The sequence below is a fragment of the Vulpes lagopus genome, chromosome 9, assembly GCF_018345385.1.
Source record: "Vulpes lagopus strain Blue_001 chromosome 9, ASM1834538v1, whole genome shotgun sequence".
NCBI classification, from domain to species: Eukaryota; Metazoa; Chordata; class Mammalia; order Carnivora; family Canidae; genus Vulpes; species Vulpes lagopus.
The window spans coordinates 53,898,006-53,925,674 of NC_054832.1; the positions used below are offsets into that span (position 1 = coordinate 53,898,006).

Genomic DNA, 27,669 nt, shown 5'->3' on the forward strand with positions numbered 1-27,669 from the left:
TCGCATACACAGAAAAAATATAACATATCTATATAAAATATATAACTACATGTATATTTATATATAAATTATGATATAATCCATTATAATATATATAAAGCATGAGATAAGCAGGTAAATAAAATAACGTGTGTATACTATATTTCGAGACTATTAATTTTTAAATGTTAGATAAAAAGCATCTTTGCATGAAAAAAATATATATGTATATATAAATATATATAGGATCAGCCAGGTATCCTGCACCAACAGGTCACTCTCAAAATCTCAGTGGCTTCACACCATAGACGATCTTTCTTAGTCTTGCGATGTATGCAACATGAGTCTGCAGGGAAACTCATGGCACACAGTCATTGAGGCATCCAGGTTGATCTAAAGCTCTCCACAATGTTCCTGGTCACTGTGATAAGGACAGAGACAAATAGAACTTTGCAAACTGCTTTTCCACACTCTAATGCAGAAATCAGTTCTCACTACAGGGCATGTGCCAGAGTTACTGACATGGGCTTGATTCACTGCAAGATTGCTGAGAAGCAGATGGGAGTGTTGGTGAGCACTACTATCTCTAATACAACACTTCACATTAATACTTCTCCTTACTGTATTATAATGGCAAGATGTGATGAGCTGTGCAATCTGTTGTAGTCTCTTCAGAGGCTTGGATATGTTGCCTAATTTATGATACCAAGATTTCAATTCAATTCCAGTTTGAATTAGTTCTAAAATGAGAACAATTCAAAACATAGAGTAAGCATATGATCAATTAATCAATGTAGCATAGATAGTGTAGTCTTTGACATTCTTCATATTTAACTTTAAGCGATGTACATTTTACACACTTTCGCAAGAGTACTATTCAGTAGTAAAAATAATATTAATAAAAATGTTATTTTTTCTAAATAATAAATAAATAATTCTATATAATTGAATTAATAATAATAATTGAATATCTAGGGGTGCCTGGGTGGCTCAGTTGGTTAAGCATCTGCTTTAGACTCAGGTCATGATCCCAGGGTCCTGGGATCCAGCCCTAAAGCCACAAATCAGGCTCCCAGCTTAGCAAGGAGCCTGCTTCTCCCTCTCCCTTTTCACCTCCCCCAACTGGTGCACGCTCTCTCTCTCTCTCTCTGTCTCAAATAAGTAAATAAATTTTTTTTTAAATTGAATCTCTACAGTGCCTCAACTACTTTATATACATTGTCTCATTTAACATTATTTCATAGGTGACTATTAGAAGACATTAATCAAAGAGGAAATTAAAGTTCCAAAAGGTTAAGTAGACTCACTAAAAGTTACACAGCTAATACCTTCCAAAGCTAGTATTCAAATCAAATCTGGCTGATTCCAAAGCCAATGCATTCAATCATCTACATTGAAAACTGATATAGTCTGGGGGCATGCCTTATGATCGTTCAGGCCATATAGAGAGACTCTACAGATAAAAGCAATAATTCAATGCCAATATTTAGTCAGTACATTTGAAAATTCAAATCAAATGACTTCCCTGGATTGTTCAGTAATAATTATTAACCACAATGAATAAGCTAAACCCTGTTTTAATATAATGTAAAAAAAAAGAAAAAAAAGAATAATTCCCTTACTTTCCAAATTAGCCAATAAGTTAGATTTTCAGAAACAAAATAGTCTCCTAGTGGGAAATATCAGAAAGGGAGACAGAACATGAGAGACTCCTAACTCTGGGAAACAAACTAGGGGTGGTGGAAGGGGAGGTGGGCGGGGGGTGGGGGTGACTGGGTGACGGGCACTGAGGGAGGCACTAGATGGGATGAGCACTGGGTGTTATTCTATATGTTGGCAAATTGAACACCAATAAAAAATAAATTAAAAAAAAAAAGACATGTAGAAAAAACAATAGTCTCCTAATACCACAACTGCCCCAGGCCCAATTAGTTCAATTTCCTCCACTAGTTAACATCTGCCTATTTCCTCCTAGTGTAACAAATCCTGGTCAAGTCTACCTTCTAAGCTTGCATTTTCCAATCTCTATTGAAATGTAACCATATTTCACCAAGACACAGCTTCCTGGAGTTAAACAGGAAACATAAGAACACTCTTCTCCATCTATTCCTACTCCCTTATGTGGCCTCTTGCCCTCTCATATTCTTTTTCCACTACATTTAGGAATCCCTCAGGTGGTTATACCTTGTGCCATCTTCTATCCAGCACTTCCTGCTGTCAAGCTCCTGGGACCTTTCAAACACAGAAATGGCCTTGATCTGAGATGTTGGAGAAAGTTATCTTCTCCTAACAGCTCCACCTTACAGATGCAAAAAGTTGATAGATGTCCTCTAAAATGCCTTAGCTAGGTTCCAGCAATGCAGGGAATTCCTTGTGGAATACCTCCCTTCCTGGTTCTATACTATTATTCTGCTCTACCCGACTCCTTAAAATACATAGTCTGGTATTGGTTTGCCTTCGGACCTTGGATGTTGACCTAGAAGAATCTTTGTTTAAACCCACTGCAACCTTCTGGCAAACCCTCATCCTTCCCCACAGATAGCCTGGCCCTGAGAACACCAAAGCAAGCCACAATCCAATCTATCATGCTGGCTCCTGTTTGTTCAGGTCTTTGTTTGGTGGGAACAAGGGAAACAGTAGGGAGGGAATTCCATATCAAGCTACAGGTCCACAAAGTCAAAGCTGTGAAAGTTGCCACTAAGTCTCCAGTGTTGAGTCATTGTCACCTTTACCTCCAAAAGAGTGGCTGCAATTGGTGAGTTTTTTGTTTGTTTTTGTTTTGTTGTTTTGTTAGGTTTTGCTTTTTGTTGTAGCCTCTTTTGAGCATGAGATCATGGAGTTAGGTTAGAGAATGGTCTTGAAAATAGTTCTTTCAGTTACTCACAGTAATCCCAGAAATCATTCTTGCACCTTTCAAATGTGTTTCTTTAATTCTTCTTAACGTTTCTTTATTTTTACTCTCCCTTTCTGCTCTCATACCACCATTTGGGAGATAAGTTATCCTTCCTTTTTTTTTTCAGACTTGACTCCTTGTCTTATATTTTTATTCCATCTTAATCTTCTTTTGGAACCTGATCCTGCTCTTCCGTCATTCTATCACCAATAGCTTTTTCCTTTCTGCCTACAATAAATTCTGTCTTCACTATTTTTTAAAGCCAGAAAATTTCTCTTCAACCACATAACCCCTTAAACTATTGCTTCATTTCATTTCTTTCTTTTCCGCAGAACAGTTTGAAAGGATAGTTTTTCCCCACCTTACGTCATCCCTGTTTTCAGTACTTCGCCTATTAGAAGCTAACTTCACCCTATACATTCTTCTGAAATCAGTTTCTCAATGACCACCACAGATTACAGAATCCAGTGGACTTTTCTCAGAAATGATGGCTTCTTTACAACTTTTGATACTGCTTACAGCAGCTTTCTTCTTGAAAATCTTCTAGTTCTGGGACACTGTAATGTCCATATTTCTTTTCTACCCTGAGCATTTTTTATCTTCTCTGGCTTATCCTTGGACTCCCTAAAATAGGCATTGTCTAAAGTTTTGTCCTCACGTCTTTCCTTCTCTCCTTTTAGGCTTCTTGTTAGTAAGCTCATTCCAACCCTGTCATTTTTTTAAGTTTCCCTTTACAAATTGTGGCAATGCATAAAGCAAGAATATGGAGCATATTAGATAAGGTCTGAAAAGAAAGAGGCAACTTTTTCATTATTTAGAGATCCTATGATTGTATACATAGAAAATACAAGTGACTTTGCAGATGTACTATTAACCTAGGAGAGTTCAGCAATGTTGCTGGACCCAATGCCAATATACAAAAGTCAAAACAAGTAAAAATGAGGGACACCTGGGTGGTTCAGTTGATTAAACATTCAACTTTTAATTTTGGCTCAGGTCATGATCTCAGGGTCGTGAAATCGAGCCCTGTGTAAGGCTCAGCACAGAGTCTGCTTGAGTTTCTCTCTCCTTCTCCCTCTACCTCTCCCCCACCCACCCTCTCACTCTCTCTCTCTAAAATAAATAAATCTTTTTTAAAAACAGGTAAAAATGGAGTAAATATAATAAAAAGCACATGCCTCAATAAGAACAGAATATAAAACTCCCAAGGAAGTCCAACAGAAATGTGAAAGATCTTTAAAGACACTTAAAAACATAAAATGGGCATGTTTTATTAGTGAATAAGAAGTGTATTGGCACCAAAAAAGTGACAATTTCCCCAAATTATTCTTTAAAGATTTTAATTTAAATCAAAATGGAACTGAAGCTGGTTCTAAAGTTCATATGGAACTGTTAAAGACCTAGAACAGACAAGATTATTTTGAAGAAGAAAAAGAATGAAGGAATACTTGTCCTAGAGTGAATGTAATGCTTTAATATTTTAAAGAGAATGATATTCTTAAAGGAATAAACAAATTGACTAATGGGAGAAGGATAAAGTACTGAAGCGGATGCATAAATATATAGAAATTTGACACGTGGCAGACATACACTGTACTGGGATAATTAAATAATCATATTTTTAAAGAGTATACTTATCATGTGTTACATATAAATATAAACAGATTGTACTGGTAAAGTTTTATTTCTTAGGGTGAAAAAGATCTGAGACAAATATATTAACAGATTTTTCAACCCATGTAGTGGATGCCTAAGGATCTATTATATATCTTCTACACATATATGTGCTCAAAATATTTCACATTTAAAAATAATAAGAGTAATATTCTTACCAGCTTAGTTATTGAGAATTTCCTAAAAGGCGATAAGACAAAATGTGGCATCATTAAGGATTAATACTTTTTTGCTAGAGTTATTTAATAAAAGAGAGGGAAATTAACAGGATAATTTCTTAGGAAATGTTTTTTAAAAATTAGTTAAAAAAACACTTTTTTAAGTACTAGAGAATCTTGAGCAAAAACTTTACATTCAATATATCATTAGCAGTGAAGGTTATGTTAGTTCACTAATTTGAATAATGCTGTATTTTACTTAAGAACCAGAAATTTAGCTCTCTCACATATTTTGATTGACTTCTTTAATTTTCTATTATTTGTTACTTGACATATGGCTTTGTGCTTGTGCATTCATTTCATACTTATAATTAAACCAGTGGAATTATTTTCTCAAAAAAATTCTACAGTTCAGAAATGTAGAAATAATTTTATTTATAGTTTTTATTTTATATTCATATTCAGCAGTATAATGAAAAAAAATGGCCCAAAACAATTTTTTCTGCAAATATAATAATAACTTAATAACTTAGCTATAAACTATCCTCACTCTTACTGGTAAGACACAAAAGGCAGTAAAAGTACTTCTATCTCCAGTTCCAAATATTCCCCTGAAGTCCAGAATTCTGTGCACAAGTGTGTACTCCATACTATTCTAGGATATCAAGTAGATTCTTAACCTCAAAAGAGCCAAAACTCTTCACTTCTACCCTCCACTGCACCAGATCTATCCTTTCCCAAATATTCCCCACCTCAGTATGTTATCCATTTATCCATCTAGGAGTCAACCGATAGCAATTGTCCTTGACTTTTCTTTTTCTCTGACCCCGATAGCAAAACAATCAGTATGTCATGACAGCACCATCTTCAAAATCTGCCGAGAATCCCACCTGTTTTCCACGCCCATCACTAGCTTGCTTGTCCAGAGTACCATCGTCTTGTACAAGGCATTCCAACAGATGGGTAAGTGACTTCCTGGCTTCCCTGTTATCCTTCTTTATCCATTTTTCATCCAACAGCCAGAGTGATTTTGTTTTTTTAAAAAGTAAACCACATCAAAGAACTTGACTTCTGCTCTAAACAAAATTAAAAATATTTTTCTTGCCCTAAGAAGCTTACACAAGCCTACTTCAGCCAAACTTTCCACCTCTTCTACTATGGCGCCCCTTTCCCCAGCCCTTATCCGTTAAATTACAGACACAGCCATCATCCTCTTGCTTTTCTGATCCCATGAGCCTCAGGGCTGCTGAATTTACTGTTCCTTCATTCCTGTTCTTCCAGATAATTGCTGACCAGCATTTTTTCTTATCCCCTCAAAGAAGCTGCCTCTTCAGGAAGTCCTTTCCTGACCACTGAAACAACAGTACTGCTCCTTGGTGGGGCATGCTCTACCTCTCGGTGCCAGGCTCCTTACATTTCTTCACGCCTCCAATCACTGGCTGCAATTATCTTGTCAATTCCTTTGTCAACTTGTTGATTATCTTTCCCTAAGTAGAAATGATGCTTTACAGAAGAAGGAGTCTGTCTTGTTCACTACTTTAATTCCCATCACAAAAAGGGGGCACATCTGCTAGACTCTCAAACACAGGTCCTCAAAACACTACCAGGTCCTAAAAACTATCTGGTTAAAAAGTGAATTTTTTTTTTAAGTCAGGTACCAGAATATGATGTCTGACATTGTTGCTTCTTTTTTTTTTTTTAACATTTTTGGAGATTCTATCTATTGCAATAAAACATAAAGCCCATAGAAAGAAAGCTGAAAGGATGCTTAAAAGATAAACAAGGTTAACCAGGAGATATCTATAACATATATCATCTAAAAAATATATATAAATATATATATATAATCTAAAATATATATCATATAAAATATATATATATGGGTGTGTGAATACATATATATGAATTTATTATATATACACACATATATGCACATGTAACCAGGAAATATTTCAAAATATAGTGTAACATTATAGTTTTTGTGTAAGTAGAAATTAGTTAACTACTTGGGGGAAAAATACATTCACTTCACTTCTTAAAACTAGATACCAGGGTGGCTGAGTGAGTTAAGTGCCTGCCTTCAGCTCAGGTCATAATCCTGGGTCCTGGGATGGAGCCCTGCAACAGTCTCCCTGGTCAGCTGGGATGGGGGGTCTGCTCCTCCCTCTGTTCCTCTCCCTTTACTCATTCTCTCTCTCTCTCTCTCTCAAATAAATAAAATCTTAAAAAATATATGACAGAAAATGTTTAATATATTAGTTTTATAAATCCAAAAGAAAAATAGATTGTGTGTGAATTATCAAATTTATAAAAATAGAATCACCATGTATATGGAAAAGATATTTACTATTACTAGTAATTCAAATTTACATATTATAAAAACAAGAGACTATATGTGTGCTCAGGCACACATGGAGAAATTTTAAATTTACAAGTATTTTTCCTGGAAAAAATAGCAAACTGTGTCAAAGCTTCAACCTATTCTATTTCTTTTCCTTTATCTTAAATAAATGGTGATACATAGACTTAAGTTTAAGGGAGTTTGTAGGAGAATAACATAAAATATCAAAATGTGAAAACATCTAAATATCCCACAATTAGAGAACTTCTTTTTATTTTTTAATTTTTTTTGAGAACTTTTTTAAAAAAAAATTTTATTGGAGTTCAATTTGCCAACATTTAGCATAACACCCAGTGCTCATCTCGCCAATTGCCCCCCTCAGTGCCCATCACCCAGTCACCTCAACCCCCCACCCACCTCCCTTTCCACTACCCCTTGTTCATTTCCCAGAGTTAGGTGTCTCTCATGTTTTGTCACCCTCACTGATATTTTCACTCATTTTCAATTGAGAACTTCTTAAAAATAATGCCACATCAACAGAAGACTACTGAAATAATTCTTTTGCAAAACTCTTAACAACATGGATGGGGTGTTTTTAATATCACATAGATTTAAAAAAATCTTCATTATGTCCACATATTACAAATTACTCAGGATAGGTTAGATTAAACATAGCAACAAAAACATCCCCAAATTTCATGACTTAAATGAGAATTTATTGTTACTCTCTCACTACATATACAAAGGAGGTCAACAAGAAGTATTTGCTCATGGTAGTCATTTGTGGACCTGGGTTGACAGAGGATCCATCTCAATATACAGATGTTTCTATGAGCATCATGGTGGGTAAAAAGAACCATGAGGAATCATGATTCACTTTTGTTCACATTTTACTGGTCAAAATAAGTGACATGGGCACATCTATCTTTAAAGTGTGTGTGTGTGTGGGGGGGGGGATGCAATACCATGCATATCCTACAATAGCTTTATGTTTCCCAAGTTTAAAAAATATATTTTGAAAAATTATTTAATAGTGCTGTAGTTCTAATGTTGTGTGGTGGGTTTGGAAGTATTCATTTTATGATTATGTTTCATATTCCACCTATCAACAATACCAGATATTACAACTAAAAAGATGTTAAAAATGGAAAAATAAAAATAATCACATGATTAGACCAAGAAATTGAAGTGTTTAGAGGCAGCCACTAATTTGACACTTTGCTTTATATCTCAGTTCCCCTGGAATTATTATGCTACTTTCTTCTAATTTTTTTTGAAAAGAAACAGATATATTTATATATTGTCTTCATAAACCATGACTGTGACCCTATTATCAGTTTCTTGAATTGCGTATTTATTGCTATTCTATCTGACTTCATTCATTCATTCATTCATTCAATTATTCCTTCACTCACCAAACATTTATGGAGCACATATAAGTCAGGCACTGTGTTAGGCTTACAGGATATAATAAAAAGAACCATTTCACTTCACTGTAGTAGCAACAGCCATGAAATATAAAATTATGAAAAAGGTGAGGGTATTATGCTGAGTGAAGTGAGTCAATTGGAGAAGGACAAACATTATATGGTCTCATTAATTTGGGGAATATAAGAATAGTGAAAGGGAATAAAGGGGAAAGGAGAGAAAGTGAGTGGGAAATATCAGAGAGGGAGACAGAACATGAGAGACTCCTAACTCTGGGAAATGAACAAGGGGTGGTGGAAAGGGAGGTGGGTGGGGCGTTGGGGTGACTGGGTGACGGGCACTTGACAGGTTGAGCACTGGGTGTTATGCTATATGTTGGCAAATTGAACTCCAATAAAAATATATATACAAACAAATGGTGAGGTACAATAATAAAATCAACCCCATTATTTTCTACAGGAAGATGTGATAAAATCTGCTAGGAGTGATTGGGAAAAAACTTTATAACTTATAATGGAACTGATAATTCACCTGAGACTAAAGAATAATATGGTATCACCTCAGGACATGGAAGAAAAAATATATTGTGTAATAGAAATAGCACATTTAAATGTATGGAAACTTGAATGCCCCTATACATCAGGATCCTACTGTAGACTGATTTAAAGTGAGTACCAGTTTTAAAAAAAAAAAGAAAGAACACTAGAATATGAAACTGAAGGAGATGATAAGTGCTGATTTGTAATTGAGCCATTTTAGTTTTGTTTTGTTTTTCATTTTCTTCATGTAAACTCTGCAAGTCAGTCTTCAGATGAGTTCAGATTTGCATGTTATTCCAAGAAGTTTGTTTTTGTTTTGTTTTTTAATATAAGAATTCACTGAAGGAGTTAAAATATGGAGTAACACAGTGTAAGTAACTCAGGATCACTTTGACAGCCACTGGATGATAGATTAGCGAAAAGCAAAACTAAGGTGGGACCCAATTAAAAGGACATTACAATAGTTCTGGGGAGAAAAACATTGAGATTATAAACTAAATTGAAGCAGTGGTGAAAGACAGCATAAGTGTGTGGATGCAAATTTAGGCTAAAAAATGGTAATTGTTCAAATGAGTAACACAGGGTGGGTTTTGCAGGACAATATGATTAAAGGAGAGGACGGGCTTACAGATTATCCCTGAGTGTCCAGATTTGATAACCAAATGGAATTTTGTTGCTGATGATCATGAAAGAAAATCTAGAAGGAGGGAAAGGCGAGCAAGCTGTCAGGTTTGGGAAGGGCTAATGAAGACTTCTGCATAAGGTATAGGAAGTAAATGTACTTGTAGGGCATTGTTTAGATTAATTGGAGTGAATCTTCTCTAATCCATTCACATAGACCAAACAAATTGAACCTTATTAACTCCTGGCCAATATGGTAGTGTAGTTTCACTTTTCAGGTACATTCGTGAAAGACACTGTTGAAGGAAAATCTTCTCACTGAAGATTCACCTTCACCTTCACCTGGTGGTTTATTTTCTTTGGAAGGGAAATGGATAGAGGTATGAATTTATATATTTTAATAGGCTGAAACCAGCAGGGCTTGGAAGGAACATAATTGGAAAAATTAACAAGGAGATCTAAGGAAGAGGTATGTGGATGGACCTCTATGAATGGGCAAAACAGATGAAGATATTTGAGTCTCATTTGAATACTCACCAAAGGATAACCTTAGCAGAGAAAAATTTAAATAATTAAGCATACGGAATGAACCACTGCATGGATAGCAGTTACCTTTTTCTTTCTCAGTCTTCACTATCACTGCCCAGTGTCCTCAGTGGCAAGAATGGAGATTATGCATGGGCTCACCAACACGGACTTCCATTCACCAGAATCAGCCTGGCTACCTCCAGTCCTGAGTACCCATTCTGTCTTCAGAGGGTACGCTGCAGAGGCCAATGCTATATCCCCAATATGCAACCATTCCCCAAGATGATCAACCATTTACCTGATAGCAGGTTGATTACAGTGGACTGCTTTCATCATGGAAGGTGCTTTACTTTTACTGATATAGATACTTACCTTGGACATAGATTTGTCTTCTCTGCATGCCATATGCAAACTGTCATCTGTGGACTTATAGAATGTCTTATCCACTCTCATAGTATTCCACACAGCACTGCTTTTCGTTAAGCAGCTTACTTCACAACATTTAAATGTGGCGATGACTCATACTCATTGGATTCACTAGCCTTGATGTGCTCCCCACCATCTTGAAGTAGCTGGCCTGATAGAATGGTGGAATGGTGTTATAAAGATTCAGTTACAGTGCCAGTTGGATGGCAGTATCTTGCAAGGCTGGGGCAAGGTTCTCCAAGAGGGTGTGTATGCCCTGAATTAGTGTCCAGTATATATGGTGCTGTCTCTCCCATACCCAGAGTCATAAGTCCAGAAATTAAAGGATAGAAATGGGAGTAACTCCACTCATTATTACCCCTAGTTATCCACCAGCAAAAATTTTCCTTCTTCTCCCCTCAACTATAAGCTCTGATGGACTGGAGATCTTAGTTTCAAAGAGAAATACTTCAGTCAAGAGACACAATAATAATTACACTGTAGTGAATGCTGGGAGTGCTAACCATCTACTTTGGATTCCTCAAGATGTTCCCTGGTTATTGATCTTTGATTTTTGGGAGAAATTGGGTTGCTAACTGGAAGGAAGGAAGGGGATGTCTTGAATACCGGAGATCCTTATATTTCTTGTACTTTATGTCCTGTGATTAAATGAAAAACTACAACCCATTTCAGGCAGGTCTGCTAATGGCCTGAAACTTCAGACATGAAAGTTTAAGTCACCCCCAGCAGACAAAAAACCATGAACAACTGAGATGCTTACTGAGGGCAAAGGGAATATGGAATGGATAGTGGAAAAAGGTAGTTATAAATACTAACTATAATCACCAGACCAGTTGTGGAAAGAAGGATTGTAAAGCTATAAGTATTCCTTCTTTTATTTTTAATAAGCTTGCATACATATTAACCAAAAATGTTTGTTTCTTCTTTCTCTTATTAACTCAACATCCAACAGGAGATGTATTATACTAGTTAACTTTATATAATAGGAAGTTAAAGGATGGCAAGGGATAAGAGTCAGTATCACCCAGGACTTTATATTCTCTTCTGAGGAAAAAAAAATGGTTAAGTATCTTTTCATTTTTAAGTAGAATAGTCATATCCTGTTAGGTAGAAGCATGACTTTGTTATTGGCTTTATTTGGATCTTAAGTACCGATTAAGGAGAGGCATATAGATGTAAGGAAGTTTTGTTTTTGTTTTGTTTTACTTTGGGGGGGGGGTGCCAAAGTAAAGGGGTAGAGAGAGAATCTTAAATAAGCTCCATGCCCACTGTGGAGCCTGGCACAAGGTTCAATCTCACGACCCTGAGATCATGACCTGAGCTGAAATCAAGTCAGTTGCTTAACCAATTGAGCCTCCCAGGCACCCTAAAGTGGTAGTGTTTTTGATGTGTCAACTTGACTAGGCTTCAGCCCCAGGTATTCAAAAACACCTAGGTGTTGGTGTGGAGGTATTTTGTAGATGTAATTACAGTCTATATTTAATTAAGGGAGATTATTCTAGATAATCTGGCTGGACCTGATCCAGTCAGTTGAAAGGATTTAAAAGCAGACCTGAGGTTTTCCTGAGAGAAGAAATTCTGCTCAGGGACAATGGCTTCAGGCTATGCCCGAGAATCCCAGTCTGTTTCTCTTAGTGGCTTGCCCAGTGGGCCCTGGTATTGTCTAGACTTTCCCCATAAGCTAACTTACTGCAAAAACTTTCTCCATATGTATCTTCTAATGGTTCTGTTTCTCTGGTTGAATCCTAACTGATGTAGATGAGAAGCACATGTCTGCTGTTATTACAACTTAGACTATGTACCAGAAGCATGTACGTGGGACTAGACTGAATAACAATAAAAAAACTCAGACTAAACAAAAATATATTCTTTATGCACAGCTTGATCAAATTTGTCTTCTTTTCTGAGAGCCATTCTCCAAAAACTTCAGCTGTGGGAAATTAAGCAAATCTCTACAAAGATCTGGTGTGGTGCTTTATAAATGATTGAGTCTATCAATTATTCAATTTGTTTTCCATAACCTCAATTCTAAGTTAACTTAGCTCGCCTAGCATGAAGCTAGGCTCAGATTCATTTTTTATCTGGTAAATTTCAGGAAGCATTATTCAGTCAATGATGGAGACCAACCAAAGTCCACTGCTTGGTTTTATCAGGATTTCATTACAACTCCTCTGAGGCTCCTAAAATTTTCACATTTAGAAATAAGTAATATTGAGGATTTGAGGGGGCTCAGTTGGTTAAGTGTCCAACTCTTGGTTTCAGCTCAGGTCATGATCTCAGGGTCGTGAGATGGAACCCTTTGTCAGGCTCTGAGCTTAGCTCAGAGTCCACTTGAGATCCAGTAATCACTCCCTTCTCCCACTCGTGTTCAAATGTTCTCTCTCTCTAAAATAAATAAATCTTTTAGAAGAAAGAATATTTTAGGTCTTGCTAAAATAGTTTTCATTATTTGGGGTTTCTAAAAATGATTTTATGATTTTAAGTGATTTTGTATTATGATGGTTTGCTCGTTGATCTTACTTTTGATGCCCATAATTATGTATTATTTTGATGCCCATAATTATGTATTATGATGGTTTGCTTGTTGATCTTACTTTTGATGCCCATAATTCAACTTTCTGTATTTCCTTTAAAATAGTAATAATGATGCCAGTGTATGTTGAGGGTTTACAATATTTAGATGCTCTGCTAGACTCTAGCAGTTTAGTGCTCTAGTGATTTAATCCTCACAAAAGCCCTTTGAGACAGATTCTGTCATTATTCCCAATTTATAGATAAACAGTAAAGGCACAGAGAAAGGAAGTAACTGGCCATTCATCACAGAGATCATGAACACAGCTCTGTATAACTACGAGCTCATACGCTTAACCACTGGGGGTTACTGTGATTAATTTAAAAGCAAAAGGAAATTAAGTTTTTATGTTTTATTTCATAATGGTTTAATGTCCTAATAACTGATTTTTAAGATGAATAAATTACATGTGAGTATTACTCTCTCCAAAAGCAAACAAAACTAGCTAATTTTTGTTTGGTATACTCCAGATTCTTTTTCCTGAAAATTGATAATATGTAATAAAATATTCTCATTCCTGAGTCATAACATGAGACAGAGTATATTCTGTTTTCAAATTTCTAAGAACAATAAAATTATTTTCATGACTTACCAATATTTTAAAAGAAGACAGGTATTCTAACTAATGATTGGCTTGTTGCTCTTTTTTTCCTTCCCATCTTTCCTTTCTTCTTTGCTTCTATTATTTCACTTTTGAAGAGTACTTGTGGGTGTTTCCTTTACTCAACTTTAGAAAGTTTTTCTTGAAGTCAAAATTGGTTATGCAGGCATTATTGTAAGCCTGGGTGAAACTGACAAGCAGATAAAAGGAGCAACCTAGGTCATTATTCCCATCTTCCTGACCATGATGCCTCTCCAAGGAGCTCTTGCTCTTCATTTCCCTTTTCAGAAAGAAGTAAGATTCTTCACGAGTGTAAATGCCTTTACTACATTTGACTCACTGGAGATTTATGTTGCAGCACCATGGCTCAGAATCTCTCAAAGATGTTTTTCCTCTCCCCTGTTTTTCTCTTCCTTTTGTTTCACCTCTGCATCTCTGTCTGTAAGCTATTACATCTTCTTCACTCTGACTCCCTTTTTGCCTGACATTCATTCCTCTCTCCCACTCAAGAGAGGAAACTTGGGAAAGAAGTAAAATAAGGAATATAGAATGATATAGGAACGAGACTAGACGTGTTGAATTTCCGTAGGGAGATAATGAATCCAGCAGAAATAGCCCATTATTGTTCTTTTTCCTCAGCCCAAGGGTGCAAAATTGTTCTTCATAATGACTCTGTTGGGAGAAAAATAAACAGGTAAGAGCAGAGAGAAGGACTCAGTCATGTTTGATATTATACCACATGGAATAGGATCAGTACAATTTGCTGCCTCAGTTTGGGATATAAGCTGCAAATAGCAATTATGGATGTCGCTGGCCTAAATTGATAGATACCCTTTGATATCTAGTGCAGCCTAATTCTGACCCCGAGTGATTCATGACAGTGGGGTACTCAGTTGCCACGCTCTTCCTCTACAATAAACCTAACTCTTTAAAGTGTCACTGAAAAGCAATTACATAGCTGTATTGACTGCCTAATGTCCTCTAATAGGGTAGACAAAAGGGATTTAAGTAGATGGCATCTGAAGCACCTTCCAGTTAGAGATAGTTGTATAATAAATGCATCCCTGTTAACTAGCACAAAATGTAAAGCCTGAGGCGACCAAGTGAGATTCAAAGCCATCCATGTACCCTCACAAACAGATGAAATAAGGAGTGCTACCCCCAATATATCATGAAATTTAGGACAACGATTAAGAACATGTTTTCAGGAGTCAGATCACCTGGGTTCAAATCCTAACTCTAACCCCCACCCCTTCAACTGTGTGAGTGCAACCACTCAGAGAATTTCTTGCCTCTTCTGTACCTCAGTAATAGTACTTCCTTTATAGATATGCGAAAAATGAACGAGGTTATAAGTGTGAGATATTGAGTATACTACCAAGCGCATAAAAATAACTCAGTAGAGGTTAACTTAATTAAGGGAAGAGGAAGATTTACTTTCAATACTGAGGGATATGGGGGGGGGGTTGTTTGTTTTTTAATGAATTGAGGTGAATTTGTAGGAGAAAGACTTAAAGATTATTTCACAGTTTTTTTGTTATTTTTTAAAATTTTTTAAGACTTTATTTATTTATTCATGAGACACACAAAGAGAGGCAAAGACACAGGCAGAGGGAGAAGCAGGCTCCCTGCGGGGAGCCTGATGTGGGACTCCAGGATCACGCCCTGAGCCAAAGGCAGGCGCTCAACTGCTGAACCACCCAGGGATCCCTAGTATTTCATAGTTATCCTGAGGCTCTTACTTTGTGTTCTACTTGCTTATTTGTTTCTTCGTGTCACCTTCTCCAATTTCCATTAGCTGGGACAAGGACTCAATTTACCTCTTCTGGTATTCTCATCACTGCCACCACATGCAGCATATAATATAGTGTGAGTGGAAAGAAAGGTGGCCAGACATAGTGTTATTTAGGTTTTAACTACTCATTTTATGCCCAAAATATAATATATGATCTTCCAACAGAAGATCATGACATTTTTACTTTTTTTTCTTTTTTAAGTTTATTTTCTAACTTTTGATTTTAAAATAATTTCAGATTCCCAAGAAGTTGCAAAGATAGTACAAGGAGTCCCAAGTATCCTTCACCCGGTTTTCTCTCAATACTTGTCGCACAACATCAAACCCAGGAAACTGACGCTAGGACAATATGTATGTGACTCTATGCTATTTAATACTTGTGACAGTTTGTACAACCACCACAATCAAAATGCCTATTTCAATACCACAAAGATCTCCCTCATTTTACCATTTCATTTCCTCATTTTACATTTCCATAAGGAATACATGAGAGATTCAGTTTCCTGACATCCTTGCCAGCCATTTGGCCACAGTATTATCAGCACTGACATTTTACCAGTATGAGTAAATTTAGAAAATTTATTTTCGTTTACATCCTTATGCCCTCCACCATTGAAAAGCGTCTTAAATAACTGCAGTATATGTATTGCAAACCGCATCAGATGATCTTATAATTTTTGCTTCAACTGACAAGTACAATTAAGAAAATCCCAGGAAAGATGGCAGAGGAGTGGAGCGACTTGCCTCCTCACTGGAACACAGCTAGATAAAGATAGGATCATCCTGATTACCCACAAAATTGATTAGAAGTCTTGGAGAAGGAAGCTACACAGCTATAAAGGATCAGCGGAAGGCAGGAACTGCAGAGAGGGTTTTTGTTTTTGTTTTATTTATTCATGAAAGACACAGGCAGAGGGAGAAGCAGGATCTTGCCAGGAGCTTGATGGGGGACTCGATCTCCCGACCCCAGGATCACCCCCTGAGCCTGAGCCCAAGGCAGACCTTCAACCACTCAGCCACCCAGGTGTTCCTGCAGTTTATCCACGGGAGAAAAGAGCAATGGGCACTCCCCAGGGGAGCGAGCCCTGACTGAAGAGGGAGTAGAGAGAAAGAAGGAGGAGAGAGAGAAAAGGCAAGGGAAAAAAAGAGAATGAGAAGGAGGAGTGAAAACATGCAGGAAAATGCACAAGAAAACTATTGCTCAAAACCACTGAAGTGAGGGGGGAAATAGTTACATTACCACCAGTTTTTCTGTAGACAGGGCAGTGCAAATCCTGAGGTATTGGAGGTTGGTTGGTTGGCGCCTCAGCCAGGTTCTTGCCTGGGGAGCTAGGTGGTGCCCACTGGGGGAGCAGAGCTGAGCCCCAGAAGCTGGTGACCAGAGGCTCCCCAGGGTCACACCAGGAGAAGCTGTTCCCCTGCTTGAAGTGCCTTGGGAAGGGGGTCCACACGGCCTCCCCTGGAGCAAAGGACTGGCCCACAATAGAGGACCAAAGGCTGCCTGAGGGCAGCAAACCTTGGCTTTGCTGGAAGCCGCTGAGTATTGCCATTCCCCATAAACTCTGAACCATTGTGCATTTGCGCCACACTGCCTTTTGCGAGGAGCCAGCACTGGCCACAACGTGGGGAAACCCTCCCCAAGGGTCTGCTCTTTAGGGGCCCCTGAAGTGTGGCATTTTGAAACACTATCTGAGATAAAACACAGGAGTGCTATGCCATTTGGCAGGTGGACAGCTATGACATAGGGTGAAGAGGGGTAGCTCATGCAAACCAGGAACACAAGAGGGGTCATCGTTTACTCATCTGTGAGGGCTCCCTAAAGAGGATGGCATGCCTTTCTCACTCCAGAGATGAGAGGGCAAAACCATGATCTCCCTGTACACAACAGCTTGATCCACCTTAGTAAGCTGAACAGAGCCACTATACCAAGCCCTGCCACCCTGGCCCCCCACCCTCAGCCCATGCCCTGCAGGTGCATCTCCACTAGGGCAGTTCCAGCTGAGAAACACAGCAGCAGGTCTCTCCCTCAGAAGACCAGCACAAACCCTTTGCCCACACCAAGTTGGCTGATCATAGAGTGCCACAAAGCTTCAACTTTAGGGGAGACCATCTAGTGTCCTCTGGAGTTCTTTGTTACTTGTTTCTGTCTTTGTTTTCATCTTTGTTTTTGTCTCTTTTTTTTTTCTTGTTTTGTTTTCTGGATACAGAAAGAGCATTTTTAATTTTTTTTATATTTTATATATTTTTAAATTTTGTTTCTCTTCTTTTTCTTTTCTTTCTTTCTACTTTTTTTCTAACAACCTTCTCATAACAAGACCAAAGCACATCTAAGATCTAGCTTCCTGTATGTATTTTATTTTATCTTATATTATTTTTTCTTTTTTTTCATTTTCCATTTTTATTTTTTCTTATTCTTATTTCTGTTTTCTTTCTTTGTTTTTTTTTCCATCCAAAATGGCGAGATGGAGGAATTCACTCCAAAAGAAAGAACAGTGGGGTAAAAAACCCAGAGATTTAATCAATGCAGATGGATTAAATTAAATTAAATTCTAGTCTGAACTAGAATTTAAAACGATTACAAGAATAGTAGCTGGGCTTGAAAAAAAGCATAGAAGACACTAGAGAATCTCTTACTGTGAAGATAAAAGAACTAAAATCTGGTCAGACCAAAATTAAAAATGCTATAACCGAGATGCAGACCCCGAGTGGAGGCCATAAAAATGAAGATGGATGAAGTATGAGTGAATCAGTGCTATACAAAATAAAGTGATGGAAAATAAAGAAGCTGAAAAGAAGAGGGGGGGGGGAACACCCTATTTGATCAGGAAGGTAGACTGAGGGAACTCAACAATTCCATAAAGTGAAATAATATTTATATTATAGGAATCTCAGAAGATGAGGAGGTAGGGAAAAGTAAAAGGTTTATTTGAACAATTTATAGCTGAGAACTTCCCTAATCTAGGGAAGTAAATGGGCACTCAAATCCAGGAGGCACAGAGAACCCCCCTCAAAATTAACAAAAATAGACAAAAAATAACACCTCAAGATATTATAGGTAAGCTTCCAAGTTACAAAGATAAAGAGAAAATCCTGAAAGCACTCAGGACAAGAGGTCCTTAACCAACAAGAGTAGACACATAAGACTGGCAGCAGACCTGTCTGCAGAGACCTGGCAGGCCAGAAAGGACTGGCATGATATATTCAATGTGCTAAATGGGAAAAATATGCATCCAAGAATACTTAATCCAGCAAGGCTATCATTCAAAATAAAAAGAGAGATAGAGAGTTCCCAGGACAAACAAAAACTAAAGGACTTTGTGAACGCAAACCAGCCCTACAAGAAATATTAATGGGGATTCTCTGAATGGAGAAAGAGCCCAGAAATAACAAAGACAAACTATAGGAACAACGACTTTACAATCGCACTTTACAATGTCAATGAGTTCATATCTTTCACTAATTACTCTGAATGTAAATGGCTAAGTGCTCCAATCAAAAGACAATAAGTGTCAGAATGGGTAAAAAAAAATAAAATAAAATAATAAGACCCATCAATATGCTGCTTACAAAAGACTCATTTTAGACCCATAATGAAATGCCAGAATGAAAGTGAGGGGGTAGAGAACCATCTATTATACTAATGGGCAACAAAAGATAGCTGGAGTAGCCATCAAACTAGATTTCAAACCAAAGACTCCAATAAGAGATGAAGAAGGGCATTATATCACAATAAAGGAATCTACCCAACAAGATCTAACAATTATAAATATTTATGCCCCTAACTTGGGAGCAGCCAATTATATAGAATAATCAATAACAAAATTAAAGAAACTCACTGATAATAATACAAGAGTAGTAAGGGACTTTAATACCCCACTCACAGCAATAGTGAAATTATCTAAGCAGAAGATTAACAAGGAAACAAGGATTTTGAATGACACCTCAGACCAAATGGACTTAACAGATATATTTGGGGACTTTCATCCTAAGCAGCAGAATATATATACTTCTTGAGTGCCCATGGAACATTCCCCAGAAAAGGTCACATACTGGGTCACAAATCAGGTCTTAACTGGTACAAAAAAGATTGAGGTCATACCATGTATATTTCTGATCACAGTACTATGACACTTGAAGTCAACCACAAGAAGAAAATTGGAAGGACCACAAATACATGGAGGTTAAAGAACATTCTATTAAAGAATGAAAGGGTCAACCAGGAAATTAAAGTAGAATTTTAAAACTGAATGGAAACAAATGAAAATGAAAACATGACAGTTCAAAACCTTTGCGATGCAGCAAAGGCAGTCCTAAGAGGGAAGTATATAGCTATATATACTTCCTCAAGAGCAAGAAAAGTCTCAGATACACAATCTAACCTTATACCTAGAGGAGGTTGGAAAAGAATAGCAAATAAACCCTAAATCCAGTAGAAGAGAAGAAATAAAGATTAGAGCAGAAATCAATGATATAGAAATAATAATTTAAAAAAACACAACAGTAGAACTCAATAATGAAACTAGGAGCTAGTTCCTTAAAAGAATTAATAAAATTGATAAAACCCTAGCCAGACTTATCAAAAAGAAAGAGAAAGGACCCAAATAATATCAGGAATGAAGGAAAAGAGGTCACGACCAGCACTGTAGAAATACAATCATAAGAGAATATATGAGCAATTATATGCCAACAAATTAGGCAATCTGGAAGAAATGGGTATATTTCTAGAAACATATAAACTACCAAAACTGAAGCAAAAAGAAATAGAAAACCTGAACAGAAAACTATAGCCAGCACAAAGAAACCATAACCAGCAAAGAAATTGAAGCAGTAATAAAAAAATCTCCCAACAAACAAGAGTCCAGGGCAGGATGGCTTCCCAGGAAATTGTACCAAACATTTATTTTATTTTTTAAAGATTTTATTTATTTATGCATAAGAGACACAGAGAGAGAGGCAGAGACACAGACAGAGGGAGAAGCAGGCTCCATGCAGGGAGCCTGACGTGGGACTCGATCCCGGAACTCCAGAATCACACCCCGGAGCTGAAAGCAGATGCTCAGCCACTGAGCCACCCAGGTGTCCCTCGACCAAACATTTAAAGAAAAATTAATACCTGTTCTTCTGAAACTATTTCAAAAAATAGAAATGGAAGGAAAACTTCCAAAGTCCGAGGAGGTGGGACCTTTGGGAGATGGTTAGGTGATGAAAGTAGAGCCCTTGTGAATGGGATTAGTGCTCTTAAAATAAAAGATGAGAGAGATTATTTATCTCTTCACCACGTGAGGGCACAGCAAGAAGGTCAACATGTTGAAGAGAGCTCTCACCAGGCAGCAGGTCAGCTGTGCCTTGATCTTGGGCTATGAGGCCAACATTACCTTGATCCCAAAACCAGGCAAAGACCTCATCACAAAGAAGAATTATAGACTAATACCCCTGATGAACATCAGTGCAAAAATTCTCACCAAGTTACTAGCTAATACGATCCAACAGTGTATCAAAAGGATTATTCACCATGACCAAGTGGGATTTATTCTTAGGCTGCAGGGGTCATTCAACATCCATATATCAATCAATGTGATATATCACATTAATAAAAGAGAGGATAAGAATACTATGATCCTTCCAATAGATGCAATAAAAGCATTTGACAAAATACAACATCCTTTCTTGATAAAAACCCTCCACCATGTAGGAATAGAGGTAACATACCTCAACATCAAGAAAGCCATACATGAAAGCCCCAAAGCAAATATTATGTTGAAAAAGCAATAAAGGTGAAAGCATCACAATCCCAAACTTCAAGCTGTATTACAAAATTGTAATCAGCAAGTCAGAATAAGTACTGGTACCAAAACAAACACATAGGTAAATGGAACAGAATAGAGAACCCAGAAATGGGCCCTCAATTCTGTGGTCAACTAATCTTCGACAAAGTAGGAAAGAATATCCAATGGAAAAAAGAGTCTTTTTAACAAATGGTGTTGGGAAAATTGGTCAGCCACATGTCGAAGAATAAAACTGGACCACTTTCTTACACCATACATGAAAATAAACTCAAAATTGATGAAAGACCTAAATGTGAGACAGGAATCGTCAAAATCCTAGAGGAGAACACAGGTAGCAACCTCTTTGACCTTAGCCACAGCAACTTCTTGCTAGACATGTCTCCAAAGACAATGGAAACAAAAGCAAAAATGAATTATTGGGACTTCATCAGGATAAAAAGCTTTTGCAGAGCAAAGGAAACAGCAAATAAAAGACAAACTACAGAATGGCAGAATGAAAGAAGATGTTCACAAATGACACATCAGATAAAGGTCTAGTATCCAAAATCTATAAAGAATTTATCAAACCCAGCACCCAAAAAACCAAAGAATCCAGTCAAAAAAATGGGCAGAAGACATGAACAGACTTTTCTCCAAAGACATACAAATGGCCAACAGACATGGCAACATGAAAAAATGCTCAATCATTAGGCATCAGGGAAATACAAATCAAAACTACAATGAGATACCACCTCACCTGGGTCAGAATGGCTAAAATTAACAAATCAGGAAACAAGAGATGTTGGTGAGGATTCAAAGAAAGTGGAACCCTCTTACACTGTTTGTTGGCGGAATGCAACCTGGTACAGCCACTTGGAAACTAGTATGGAGGTTTCTCACAAAGTTAAAAGTAGAACTACCCCTGACCCAGTAATTGCACTTCTAGGTAGTTGTCCAATACACAAAAAGAGTGATTTGAAGGGGCACCTGTACCCCAATGTTTATAGCAGCAATATTCACAATACCAAACTATGGAAAGAGCCTTGAGGTCCATCCACAGATGAATGGACACAGACTATGACTCAGCCATCAAAAAAAAAAAAAAAAAAAGCAGAGAAAAAAGAAATCCTGCCATTTGCAACGATGTGGTTGGAACTAGAGAGTATTGTGCTAAGCAAAATAAGTCAATCAGAGAAAGTCAATTGCCATACATTTCACTCATGTGTGCAATTTAAGAATAAAACAGATGAACATAGGGGAAAGGAAGGAAAAATAATATAAAAACAGAAAGAAAGACACACCACAAGAGACTCTTAACTATAGGAAACAAAGCGACAGAGCTGGAGGGGAGCTGGGTGGGGGGATGGAGTAATGGTGGGAATGGGTATTAAGAAGGGCGCTTGATATAGTGAGAACTGGGTGTTACATGAAACTGATGAATCATTAAATTCTACCCCTGAAATAGTAATACAATATATGTCAACTAAATTGAATCTAAATAAAATACATATATATATATATATATATATTTTTTTTTTTTTTTTTAAAGAGCCCTCACTAGTTACTCAGGAGGGGGATTCTGTTAGTTGCTGAATATGTTCATTCCTAATATTAATTCAGAAACTGATAAAAATAACCACAGAAAGATTTGTTTCACTCTATTTTCTTTTTCTTTTGCTATTGGGTGATTTCTATTGTTCTAACTTCAATTTAACTGATCTTTTCCTCTGCTTCTCTTCATTTTGCTGTTGAGTCCAGCAGCTAGTGTTTGGTTTGTTTTGGGATGGTCATTGGTTATCATATTTCTAAGCCCTGAAATTTCCATTTGGTTCTTCATATATCCCATTTGTTTGCTGAGACTTTCTTTTCATTGGTTTCAAGAATCTTCATAATTTTTTGATAAGTTTACTTATGATGGCTGATTTTAAACCCTTGTCTGATAACAATATCTGTTTTATCTTGATGTTGGCATATCTTGATGGATTTTTCTTCTTCAAATTGAGATAGTCCTGGTTCTTGGTATAATGACTGATTTTCAAAAATCCCAAACATTTAAAGTAGTGTGTTATAAGGCTCTGAATCTTATTTAAGTCTGCTGTTTTAGTAGACCTTTCCTGACACCCCAATGAGAAAACAGGGGCCTTTGGCATGATGGCATGACTGCTAGAAGGAAGAGGAGTTCCAAGCTCCCCACTTGGCCTCCAGTGACACCTGGGGGAAGGAGAGGGGTACATTGTTACTGCTGGGCAGGGGTTAAAATTCAGATTCCTCACTGGTAATGAGAAAAAAGGCAAAAGAAATCCATCATCTTATAACATGTGGCTCAGTGATGCACATCTGAGGTAAAGAGGACATAAGATTCCTAAAGGGTCTCGTGACTAATGTTTTACTAGGTAATAAAGGGTAACATTATCTTGACAATAGCTAGCCCTCCAAGGTCTTGGAGACCTTACTTTTAACATGCACAAATTCTTTGGAGCCTTACACTATCCGTAACCACCAGTAACAAAATAGTATAAAATCAATTTATTTCTCCTCCGTCTCAGTGCAGCTTTTTCTGCCCATGAGCCCTGTCCCCGTGCTATAATAAAAACACATTTTTGTACTAAAAACACCTCAAGAATTCTTTCTTGATCATTCACTTATTGGACCCACATCACCCACTAGGCCTCCACAGTTACCACCTCGGAGGTAGGAGAGGTAGGGAGGCTTGTTACTCCTCCTTATATTGTCTTCACGGATGTTGTGTCATGCGACTTCATAATCATTGGACATTGGTGAAATCCCAATTTTTTTCAAGATTTCCTCTGACATCATCCCAGCAAGTAGAGAGAAGGATGTCTCATCACTGCCATGCGGGAATGGAAGTCCAGAATCTCCACCAACACTGGGATCAGGAGAACTCTTTACTGCCAGGTAGGAATGAAATTATAGCTTCCTACTGGTATTTTTTGGCACCAACCTGGCAAAGGGACAGTCTTGTTCCACAGAGCGAGGGGAGAAGTCTAGGCTCCGCACTCAGTCTTTGCTGCTGTAAGCTGAAGTAAGGCCATAAATCTTTGTGTGGACTTTGGTTGGAACAATGTAATTATGGTTTAATTATTATTATTATTATTATTATTATTATTATTATTATTATTTGCCTTTTCTCTTCCCTGGTCCTTTAGCTTAGAAAAAGAAAGATTTTCCCCCTGGTGTTTTTTTCTGTTTGTTCTTGTTAGTGTAAATGGGTTGTTGGCTTCTCCAGCACCCAGTTCAGGATATATATGGCAAAAAGAAAACCCAGGAAACTCCCATCATGCCATTTCTCAGGTCCTGGAATTTCTAGCTGGTCTGCTTTTTTTCTCTCCACTTTTAATAATTTTCTGTTTCTTTTATATATAATTTCTAGGATTTTTAGCTGATGATAAGGAGAAAGTATAGAGGAAAATATGTCTCATATATTTCTGCCAGAGCATATGAGTACTTTTTGTCAATTGTCTCTATGGAGAAAAGGAAAAGTAAGTTTGGAAGAGGAAGATGGGGAGAAAAATTTTAAAAATCTGACCTTGATAGTCTATAGCAACACAGAAATTAACCAGTTTGGATTCCTGGTTATAAAGTCTCCTGCAAGGACTGGAAATTTTCTTCTTCTCCAGTAACACAAACTTCCTTAACTGCCCAAGGGCTAAACACAGAATGGAAAGGGTGGGGAGGGTAAGAGAGGAAGGAAATAGATGGAAGACAACTGTTGGGCAAGAAAGTGAATCCCAGTATGTCACATGGTATGGATTAAATAATGAGCTGTATTAGGGAAGATTATATGCCAAGGTCCTGAGTGAAAGCCTCAGGCTCTCTTCTTCTATCAACCCACAGAGAGGGGAGTGGGACCCACTGCTGGAGACATAGTATGTCTTGAGTAAAAGAATCCCTCTTTTTTGTTGTTCTTCCTTCTTACAGGATAAACAGTGGATCACCAAAGAATTAAGCCCCACATAGTCTAGGATTCATAGCCAGAGAAGTTGGCTTGAAAAGCCATCTGTCCAGCAATAGAAGAACTTGGAGTCCATGGGAAATAGTCTTTCCTCCAATTCTGTGGGGAGCTCAGTTCAGATGCAGCTTTTCCAGCCTGGAGGAGGGAACTCCCCCAACCCACACCTCCTGGCGAGCATATTGTCCAGGCAACTCAGAGTGAGATACAGACATCACTTCCAGATCCATCTGCTCATTGGAGCACATGCACTCCACCTTATAACTCATAACTGTTCTTCTCCTTCCTAGATACAAAATCCTTTTGATTTCAAATTATTAGTCATAAAAGATGGACTCAATAAGTCAATATGTATAAATAATAATGGAGGTCTAATAAAATAGATTTTCTTTAAACTGATCATACAGTGAAAACCAAAAGAGTTTCTTTAAAAATCTGCAGTCACACAGCCTTATGACAGAGCAGGGAGTGAAATCCAGGATCGAACTACAATGTCACTGCCTTCTATTGCAATGTCTGACATCCTAAGCTGTCTTCACTGTAAAAAAGGATGATATAATTTTTTCATGAGTTTCAAGAAAATGCCATCGTCTTTCAGTCATTATAGCAAACCGGATAGATCTACACATTTATTTTTAAATGTTTCACCTTAATCATAACAGTTAACTTCATTGTTCATTGCTACTGCCACAACACCAAATTCTTGATTAAATTTACAACCTTTAACTGTGACAAAACAAGTAAACTAGTATTTTAATCCTGTGTAAACAAAGTAATTAACAAAAAGAACTTTCACTTTTCAGCTGATTGTCATGAGGCTTTGCCGACAGAATCAAAGGAAGAGATAAATAAAATTATAAACCAAGAAGCTGTCAGCACTGACTTCCACATAAATCAGTACTGACTAAAATCCACATACACAATACTTATTTATTTACCAAAAAATGGTAATCTTATGTCATATTTTGTTAGAAGGACTTGAAGAAGGTTCAACACACAATTGCTGATTAATTGGTGGTATTCAGGGACTGAAAGAGTCGCAGGGTAAAGAAGTGTAAGATAGCCACACGTAAGAAAATAACAAAGGAATATTCTCTTCCACACCAAATCTCTCCTTTTTATCCAGCATAGTTGTGCAGGCAACGTATAGAGGAATTGACAATGAACATGTAATATTTAGAAACATAAATGCAGCCCCGCTGAGAAATATCCTGGTCCAATTACTTGAGCTTCTTTCGGGATAAAATTAAGTTGCCAGGCAACGGACAAAGATCTAATTTCTCAGAAATAGGAGTGTATGTGAGGCGTGGTGTGTGAGGGAGGCAGACCAAATACACAAAGCACCCCGATTCTAAATGGTTGGGTACGATAGATAGACTTGGTGTGCTGATGAATGTAATAATGGGAAGCTGTTAATAAAATTGATTTTTCAAAAATATGGATTTTCACAAAGCAAACAAACCTTCCTCCTCCCCTCTTTTTTTTCCCAAAAGGCAGCAATGCAGAGATGAGAAAACCCACCTGTGTTAGCTGCAGAGGTCAGAGGCTGGGTCGTGACTTCTCCGGGTGTGCCACAGCATATCATTAGGAGGCGAGATCTGAGAAAGGCATATTTCTTGATGCTACTGCTGAGCAGATAATATATGATGTGGCTAGAACTTCAAAGAGTCGCAGGCTTCACAGCAGCATTTATTCACCACAGGATAGAAAAGCTAACGGCCAGTAAAGGAAGGCCTCAGCCTTCCATTGAAAAGGCAGTAATGCAGAGATGAGCAATGAGCATCACTCGCGCTCTTTGTGAAAAATCAAAATATGTGCTTGTAAAGGTCAGTAAGGGATGAAGTAGATTGTTTTCTAAATCTCTGGCAAGATATTCAACAGAGGTCCAAACTTTCACCTCACTCATTCCCCGCCCCACCCCCCTGCACACACCTCTTTAGGTACTTGATTGTCACCTGCTGCAATCTATGCAAATAACTGTTCCAGATCTATTCTAATTGGATACAAAAGCAATAAATGTAATGGGACATGGTTAACCTCCCAAAGGCCTATTAGTCTGCTCAGCTGTGACAGCTAGTAGGAAATTTAAGTAGTTCCAATAAATCATCCAAAGGCAGAGAGCAACTGCTAATAGAAAGAGAATCTCAGAAAAAAAAAAAAATCTGATGGAAAACATTCTGGCTTTATAGATACCAATCAGTAATTTCTTTAAACCTTACCCTTGCTTCTATCTCCCTCTGGTAGCCTCCATCTAATAGTGTTTTTTCTATAGGAGAAAGTTTGAATTGGTGCTCCCTAAATCTGAGTCTTTACTCTGTAGGGTTTCTATAATGTTTTCATGGTTCAACACTGACCTTATGGAAAGTCCTATTGATAAGA

The 27,669-nt window shown here is 37.4% G+C and overlaps 1 long non-coding RNA gene across 1 annotated transcript; it reads right to left on the bottom strand.

Moving 5' to 3' along the window:
- On the bottom strand, positions 1-27,162 carry LOC121498486. Its single transcript, XR_005989798.1, has 4 exons — positions 26,812-27,162; positions 13,752-14,432; positions 10,534-10,738; positions 1-719 (listed from the first exon to the last, which is right to left on the bottom strand). It is a non-coding gene; the product is annotated as an uncharacterized LOC121498486 (long non-coding RNA).
- Between the last annotated feature and the right edge of the window lie 507 nt (positions 27,163-27,669).